Raw genomic sequence first — 9,431 nt, forward strand, 5'->3', positions numbered from 1 at the left:
GTGCAAAATATCTCTATTTTAGGGCTGTTTCTAATACAGAACAGAAAAGCAAAGATTCACTGTATGTAGGAACTAGTGAGAAATCGACTATAGTTTTATCAAATATTACTTTAAGATAGTGCAGTTTTAATTTAATTTAATTACTAGTGTAAATTTAGTATTTTCAAAATATTGAAATAACATTCCTTCTAATGTAGCTTATATTGTTTCCTCATTTCAAATCTACAATCAGCCACCTTTTAAAGACACTCATTATTTGTTCCTGTGCAGTTCTGAGCTTGCTAAACTGCCATTTGCGTTGCCGAGCACTAAAAACTTTTCACACCTTAGAAAACAGAGTGGGCACCTTTTCTGTAGGTTTGCCTTCATTTTATACTTCTGAATTAGTGTGATATCGCTGATAGTATGCTAAATGGCTATTCTCATGGAATTAGGAAGTTGAGTTCTCTTGGCTGAGTTCATTATAAGAAAATCAATATCATAATGTCATTAATTGTTTAGAAATCTTGAAAATTAGACAGTGAGATGAAGCATTTCGATCAATGTTTACATGAAAGTCAGTTTCTACATTCTTTAAAAAAATTATGCTTATTCATGCACTTCCCTAAACAGCAGTTCATTGGATAGACCTGTTCTGCCTTCTTTATATTTTTCTTAATTTTTTCACTTAAATTTTTTAAAAATATTTAGATGTATCATTCTATGAACAGCAAACTGGGCATTACCACTTTCTCTCTCTCTCTCTATTTTTGTTCCCCAGGTGATGTTTTTCTTTTTTTTTTTTTTTTTTTTTTTTTTCTTTTTTTTTTTTTTTTTTTTCTTTTTGGTGTTTGAACTCCATTTAAACATATGGCATAATTAAGGTATAGGCTTTTTCAATGAGGACTACCCATTTGAAGATTTTAAGGCTTTCATTTTAAATTTCTAGGTTTTGATGCCTTTTATGCTGTGATTGATAAACATCCAAACAAATTGCAAATCAAACCGTTAATAGTATTATTGCAATTAGAAAGACCAAGGTGGCAAAAAGTATCTTTCTAAGAAACCAGCTGATAACTGTTGTAAAAGTGAGCAATTTTCAGGCCCTCTAACTTTCGACAGGTCTGGACAGACAGATCAAATAAACAGCTATGTATAAATCAAGAACAATGTCATTAACTTTGGAAAAAAAAGCATCAAGCCTCTCCACAAAAACAACAGAGGCAGAGGTTAGCATCTCCTTGACAACCAGAAATGAGATGTCAAAAATAGAGTTGCATTTTTTAGGAATTTTTTTTCGCTACTAGTTGCATGTCTAAGTTCTGCAGATTGTATGTAAAAAATTATTGTCATACACAGCTATTTCACTAGTTGAGTATCTGTGTGCTAATTCACTTTTCTGACAAAAAATAATATGCTTATGTAGGATCTATGAAAACTGGTAGGGGAATCCTGCCACTTGCCGATTCTCCCAGCAATCAACTTATTAAGGACAGAGGCACACAAAGAACAATTAAACACTGTTTTTCATACAACAACTATGCCTTCTAATTCAACCCTCAAAATCTGAATCTTTAATGGAGATCTGCAGGGCAGCCTCAGTAGATAAAATGGAGAGTAAAATTCTATTAAATGTTAAAAATGTTTGTGTTAAGTGTTAAAATATGATGTAAAAGATGTTGAGACATCACAAGTCCTGCTTTTCACATGAAGCTAAAAGTTCATTCTCTCACAAATGCAAAGCTTTTTTCCACACCCCTGCTGAACTTGTCATCCTTTTGCTTGTTTGTATCCCCTTGTGCCGTGTTATCACTAGTAATTTTCTACCTCAGAGTGTATAATGGATTAAAATAATTCACAGGTTAATGTTCCCAGCCTAGTTTTGGATTTGCTTGATTATTTGTCTACCTGTCGGAACCAGTGTGTGGCTTATCATAAGAATTTGTCAATTTTTCCAAATATATCAATTTCTCAACTATAGAAACTTAATTTCTTAATGCAAACCTTACCTGGATTATATTTTCAGATAGATCCAAGCATACATTCAGTTTACTTAAACATTTCCAACTAAAATGTTAATGTGGTTCGGCAGTTCAGTGGATCATCTGAATTACAGAGTATTGAAAGGCAACATTTTAAAAAAATCTACATAGAGTAGGCAAAAAATTGTATATAGTAGATACACATGCTGAAAATAATGAGCTATAAACAAGCTGGTGCTGTTCCTCTAAGATCATCTTGCAAGTCTTTTGACTAGTTTGATGAAAAACGTTGGATATGAGCAATCAGCTTCAGTTAAAAGAATGTGAATGGAAGGAATTACTTCATAATAAAGGAAATAAAAATAAATAGGAATAAAAAGGAAAATGTCCTTACATTGTTATATACACTTAGATTATATCCAGTCTGGAATATTTGTACCTGTCCCTCTACTCCAAATGGTAAAAAGGTATATAAAGGGTTATAAATGATGATTGAGGGGCTGAGGTGACATGTGTACTAAGAGACATTGAATAGACTGTGACACCACATCAAGAAAAGTAATGACCAGAAGAAGGCATTAGGGAGGTTTTACATAGTGGGACGAAAACAAATAGAGAATGGTTATTTTTCTTCTAACCATGCAAGAACACAGCAAATAAAAGGGTCAAAAAGCATGCTGGAAACACATAAAAGACAGTTTTTGCAAGCAGAAAGCAGTCAACAGCTGAAGTCCTTGCCAAGATATTTACAGTCCAAAAGCATAAATAGGTTCATAAAAGATTAGATAAATGCACGGGAAAATTACCCTAGAAACTGCTATTAGAAACAGATCTTTTGGCTGAGGCAGTCCCTAAGCTGCAAATTGCAAGAATTTTTCATTTCTCTGCTGTTAAAAGGAGGTTTTCCTTAAGCAGTGCTGACCCCATTCAGAGGGAGGATTCTGGGAAAGATGGATCTTTAATCTGACCCAAGGCATCTATACATATGTACTTACAGTGTGCTGAAAATCTCCAGCTCAATATGAAACCATAATTTCAGCAAGTACTTTGATGTTTTGCCAAGCTCTAAATATTTTGCTAAAGTATTACCTTCTACAGTAACATTTCACCTTTTGTGCAGCAGAGTATATTCCCTTTTTCCATCTCTATTTTTGACTGAGACACAGTTTACACTAAAGCAGAGGTTATGGCTCCATTAACACATAGGTCAGTTTTATTTAAATGGCAACATTGAGCCATGACAGGTGAACAGTGTGCTGTAACTAGGTCCTTCTACTCAGTAGGATATACATTTCTGTTGAAACCTATCAGTAAGTGTCATAATATCAAATAAGAAAGAATGACATCCAGCAGCCATCTTCATTAAATGCAAAAACAAAGACATCAGAAATAAATGGACAGTTTCTCTACTGCGGGATTTAATAAAGAGAGTAGCACACTATTGAATAGGGGGATGGGGGGAGGGTGGGGGATGGAAAGCTGTCAGTAAATGTCTTTTCATATATATATACATATAAAGAATATCTCATATTTTGCAGAGGGAGATTATTTGAGTTATGAATTAAATGTTCTCATTTGGGAGACAGTATTCCACCAACTCACAGCAAGGGAGGTCTGAAACAGATGTCCCAAAATTCAGTTGGGTGTCTCTACTTAATGAAAGACAAGATTTGCCCCGATCTGCTCCCATGCTGTGTTGCCTTGGGGTCATGATTACCTTTGCTCACCAGTTAGATGTCCCTGTCCTGAGCTGAGAGTCAGCATGCAGCTTCATTTTCACCCCCTTAATTTTCCTTCTTTCCACAATCTCCACTCTAATTTCTAACTAAATAACTAAGCATTTCTTCCTCCTTGTGTCCAAGTAACATTTTTTTCATAGACAAGATTTTTTGAATGTGGGGCAAGTGGTACTTTTAATTTTTTTTTTTTTACTGGGCCAAAAGCTCACTGTAGAAGACAAGGGAGGGAGGGAGGGAGGGAGGGAGGGAGGGAGGGAGGAAGGAAGGAAGGAAGGAAGGAAGGAAGGAAGGAAGGAAGGAAGGAAGGAAGGAAGGAAGGAAGGAAGGAAGGAAGGAAGGAAGGAAGGAAGGAAGGAAGGAAGGAAGGAAGGAAGGAAGGAAGGAAGGAAGGAAGGAAGGAAGGAAGGAAGGAAGGAAGGAAGGAAGGAAGGAAGGAAGGAAGGAAGGAAGGAAGGAAGGAAGGAAGGAAGGAAGGAAAAGAAAGAATTTATACTAAACCCATTGCACAGTGATAACAAAAGTAGTAAGTTTTTGCTGTTGCAGTGTACAATATACTAAATTGCAGCTGAAGCAGGTCAGAATGTGCCATTAGTCAGGTATTGTCCATTTCTGTGTGAGGGAATGCTTTTTGTTTGATGTCTCTCTCCCTTTCCTATCTTACAGAATTCTGTATTGCTTATGGGGTCTCAGGACAATTGTTTGTGCTCAAGTCAATCACCACAGGCTGTGCCATGCAAATAAAAGTAAGTAATCAAAAAGATAAAGGGAGCTGAGTGCTGAGAACTTGAATACAAGTTCCTGCTGAGTGTGTGACTTCTGAAATGGCTCACAGTCTCTTTGGCAATGTGGGTACTTTTCACAGTTTGCCCAGTCTATGAATTTTTTGAGCCATTTAGATTAAGATTTCACTGGAACACACTAAAAATGCAGTTATACTATTTAGGATATATCGTTTTTTAATGTGGAGGAAGAGCAAATATCCCAAGAAATCACAATACCAAACAATTGCTTTGTTAGAGAAATGAGGAAAAAAATCTAGCTTTCCACTTTCTTTTCAATGCCAATGACAGTTGTCTTTTAAGCACTAGATAATACTTTTACCAGAGCCTAGGTAAACAAATAAGAGAGAAAATTAAAGTATTTAAATATGTCTAATAGAAAAAAGAAAAAAATGGTTTCATCAGTACAATTCAATTTATACTTTTAGAGAAATAAATTTCTTCCTCTAGACCACAGAAAATGCATTTTGTATTTCAACTAATATTTGCTTTTCTCAAGGCCCATTTTACAAGGTTAGTGAAAGCCATGTAACCACTTCACATGCAAGTCATTAAAGCTGAAGTACTCGATAGCTTGTTGTTGTTTGTCCACAGTCTGTGAAGAAACATAATCCAGGTAATTTCTGAAGACTCTTCACAGAGCTAGTATATAAAACTGAATACAACAACAGTAGTCCTTGATTTCTGTAAAGAAATTTGGCAACATCAGGAGAGCAAATTTATTAAAAGTGAGCACTGGGAAAACACACAGAGAGCTAGGACTGATAAGTGTGAAGACCTTCTTTTAGCACTTCATAATCCCTTAAATCTTTCTAACTATTGACAACCAAGTTGAGGCTGGGATGGTTCTTTGAGCTCTGACACAAAAAACTGCCTTATTTATGAAAAAAATTCAGCATACAATTCTAAGAAAAATAGAGGTAGAAAAATAGAGGTAAAATAATAGAGGGTACTCTGGGTTCTTGTCAAATTCTGGAGAAAATGACATTAAATTAATTTTAGATATTTACTTTTTTAAAAAAAAAATTAAATGATGAGAAAAATATAAATTCAGCATAAGATATTAAGGATTCTTCTGTCTCAGAAAAGAAGGATAAATATAGTAAAGCAATAATCTCAAGGGATTGGTGCATTTTGAAAAAGCAATCTCACATTACATGTTTTCCAATAAAAAGCATTAGGATTTCCTTCTGCTGTAAGCAGGAGCATGCAGGAACAGTCCCAGGCAAAGAGCTACAAGCAGCTGATATGTTTTCCTGGCGTGTAAAGGTGAACAAGAGCATGTCCCTAACCAGGTGCTTCTCCCTGAAGTGTATCCTCTCCTTTCCCAAGGGGAAGCTGCCAATCGTGCTGCCATCTGGTGGCTTGTGCTCCTTGCAGCTGCCTCGGCTTAAACTTTATTCAAAGAGGAGCATCTCTTGGTTGCTGTTTGCAAACTGCTTCAACCCAGGGGTCTGAGCAGTGGTTTCTACAAAATGATACTTTTGCAAGTAACAGTTGACTGATTTCTTGACAGTTTGTTTTGGCACCTGTGTAGGGGGCACGCTGTGATAACATTTCTCTAATTTTTTTGAATGAGTTAATGGAGGAGAAGGTTGAAGAAAAACGCTGAAGAAGAAATTAAACACTTTCTAGAGATAACTGTGTTGGAAACACTATTAATCTACTGGACTAATGCAGAAAGTGAGGACAACAAGTATTAAACAATTAGTAGATAAAACAATGCAGAAAATACAATTTAAAAGCATTAAAAATAATAGAGAAATAAACTTCAAAATGGTTACATCACCAGAGACGTAGCATAATCGAGGACAGCCTGTAGGGTCACAAAGTATGGTTTATTCTGTGGGGATTTATCAATCCAGTATGCAATTAGTCTTCTGTTTTGCAACTACTCTGCAGCACATGGACATTTAAACATGAACAATAAGATGCACAAAAAGCAATCTTTCATTGCACATATTTATTACTCCAGTGATACTCTTACAAAATTGTCTGAACAGTTTTGATAGGTAAAAAACCATACCCAATAAAGATATTTACCTCTTTTTTTGCAAGTAAAATAGAAAATTAATAACTTTTATTTGTTTTAGTCTGATTTTAGAAAGACATCTCATTAAAAACTACATTCCATAGATGAATTTATTTCTGATTTACCCCAAACAAGAAAAGGTGTAGAAGAAACTATTAGCTCAATATGAAACCTTGGTTAGAAAACAAGTGAAGATTAATTTTATATTGACATTTTGTAAGTGCATACTGCCCAAGCAGTTTGTTCGCACAAGGCAAAGCCCTATTATTTTGAATGTTAACATGACATCAACAACATTTCTTCATTTTGCTGGAATAGGTGAAAAGCAACTCTCTTTGAGGGTATTGGGATAGTTCAAATTGAAACAGCTGGCCTCTTCTGCTGTATCATTTATGAAAGCAAAGTAACAAAGTAGCCTATAGTTATCGTGTTCTGTTCAAGCCCAATATTTTTAAAAAGTGTAACTTGGCAACCTCATGTTCAATTTCCTGATAGAGCTGTGAGCACCAGCATGTGCCTATCTGCCGACCACATTCACAGAGTAAATGCAGCAGAAGATAATCTTCTGTGTTAAACTGAGGGAAATTAAAGAGACTGTTTCAGTTGATTGATTACAAACTGGTTGTCAATCGGTTAAGCCTATAACTGCTGGGTTCATACCAAAAGAATGCAAAATAATGTATTTGATATAAGACAAACATTTTAATTTAATATATAAAAACAAGTTGTGAATGTTTAGAAAACTTTTATGGGGGATTTTTTTTCTTCCCTAAATATCGTGACAAAATGCTAATCAAGTGCTGTTTATGCAGGAGATATTGCCACCTTGAAAAAAAAATTCTTTTTCACTTGGAGAAAAAATGTTGTTTGAGAATGAGACTGAGCTTAACACTAATGAAGAGGGAACTCTGTCAATAGCAATTTTTGTAGAGTTATCTGAGAACCTGAGATTAAATTTATAGAGATGACTCAATAAATGGTAGAGCATGAATTAAAGGTTTTGAAAAATTAATTTCCATTGAAGTATATAATATCATAGATTAAATTTGTACTTTTAATTTACTTTGAATTTAGTCCTATATTCTAAATGAGGATGTATTTTGACATATCATTATTTATCATGAAGATTTGTCATCAATTTTTTTTTGCTTTTAAGACCTTTGTTTATGCTCTGTTTTCATAAGGCTCACAAATTTTCTCCTTCCCTTCCCTCAACCTCTTATTCTCCTAAATTCAGTGACATAATTATAAATACAAATAGAAAAAGTGTCAGACAGCATTTCTTCAGGAGGCAAAGTGAGTTAAATAGACTGAGACACCCTGGCAAGTAGGGGTTATTTTGCTGTTAGCCATAGTTAAGATCTCCAGTATAAAAGGATGAAATTGATTTCAACTATTCCCTTATCTTCTAGTAGAAGCACATGGCAGTGGGTTTTGAATAAGGGGTAGAGTGAAAGTGGAGAACAAAGAGAGGACAGAGAAAGAGAAGATGAAAGAAAGAAAGGAAGAAAAGAAAGGAAGAAAGGAAGAAAGGAAGAAGGGAAGAAAGGAAGAAGGATCACCATTCCTGGCTCCAGTGTTGATCAAGGTGATGGGGAATCAAGGGTCCTGAGGGTGCCGGCTGGGTTGTATGGGTATGCTTTTTTATAGACAAGTTTCCCCTGCCCTGGAGCTCTGTTTCTGGCTTTCTATGCAAGTTAATCATCATACACATTTCCTCCTTACAGACTTTTCTGGAAAAGGGTCAGAGTGCCTTTAGGGCCTTTGGTGGTTTTGATACCCTATAATGAGTTTGCCTTTGCTCAACAGTCCATACCTGCCTCTTGACTTCACTCCTGCACTTGCACTGTGCTGTGTTGTGCTTGTCTCCAGGAGCCAGAACAAGGATGCTTGTCTCAGAAAAAATGCTGTCCTACCTCCCTATGGTCCTCTTCTCCAGCAACATCCTGTTCTTTCTCCCATCATGTTCTTGCCAACAGTTGGTAATCCATGGCTATCCAGCTATAGGTGTTTGACATGTACACATTAGCCCCTTGTCTTCTGAGATTTTGAAATCCCTGCCAGCTTTTCTCAGCTGAGCTATAGCTCTTGCTCTAATTCTCTTTTGAGAAGGACATGCCCTAATAAAATTTGAGTAAGGCACCACCTTGATTTTCCATGACATTAAACCTTGTGAAAAACTCCACCCATCTCAGTACCAAACATCTCCACTGCCAGTGGCTCATACCTCTAGTGCAATGTGTTAACAGCAGATAGCATTAAAAACTCTCAGGGACTAGGAACACTGAACCTATCACCATAGTCCATGTCCCATATTGTCTGGCATAAGAGGAATCAGTGTAATTAAAAAGGAAAGGGTTAAAGATTTAAGAGTTTGTGTCATGAGTCTAGCTATAGGCTGGAACAAAGCATTAACAGAAGCTTTTTCTCATAAAAGCTTTATTTTTGCAGGCACTGAGGCAGCTTGCCTGGGAGACATACCATAAATATTGGGCAAACCAGCTGTGTAGCTCATGAGGATAGAAGAAATTAATATTACAGTCCAATGTCTGAGAAACTGGGACATGGCCTGGCAAGAGAGCTGTTCATTATGTGACTGGCTGTTGGCTGGCTCCAGTCTGGTCCATCTGTTCTTTCTCCATCCTCTTGTGAGCCCTAGAGCTCTCACTGTCTTCAATGGCAGTCGATTATGGGCTACTTGATGGCTGTGCAGCTCTAAAGAGCCTGTGTAACACTGATGACATAATCTGAGATCCATTAAAAGCACACCGCAGTGGTGGTATTTCTCTACAAGGGATAGGAAATCAGATGGTGTCATTCTTTGGAGTGGTTTGCATGACTTCCAGTTATACACAGACACACTGTATGTTTTTATTTATTGTATCACTATTGAAAAAACAGAAGTTCTATGAGTAATGCA

General features: G+C 36.2%; 1 long non-coding RNA gene across 1 annotated transcript; it reads left to right on the forward strand.

The window, feature by feature from the left end:
• Positions 1–4,130: 4,130 nt before the first annotated feature.
• On the forward strand, positions 4,131–9,225 carry LOC135289366 (uncharacterized). The gene is made up of 4 exons (XR_010352134.1): positions 4,131–4,223; positions 4,364–4,443; positions 7,924–8,099; positions 8,963–9,225. It is a non-coding gene; the product is annotated as an uncharacterized LOC135289366 (long non-coding RNA).
• Positions 9,226–9,431: the final 206 nt, after the last annotated feature.

This window comes from Passer domesticus, chromosome 1, assembly GCF_036417665.1.
Source record: "Passer domesticus isolate bPasDom1 chromosome 1, bPasDom1.hap1, whole genome shotgun sequence".
Taxonomy (NCBI): Eukaryota; Metazoa; Chordata; class Aves; order Passeriformes; family Passeridae; genus Passer; species Passer domesticus.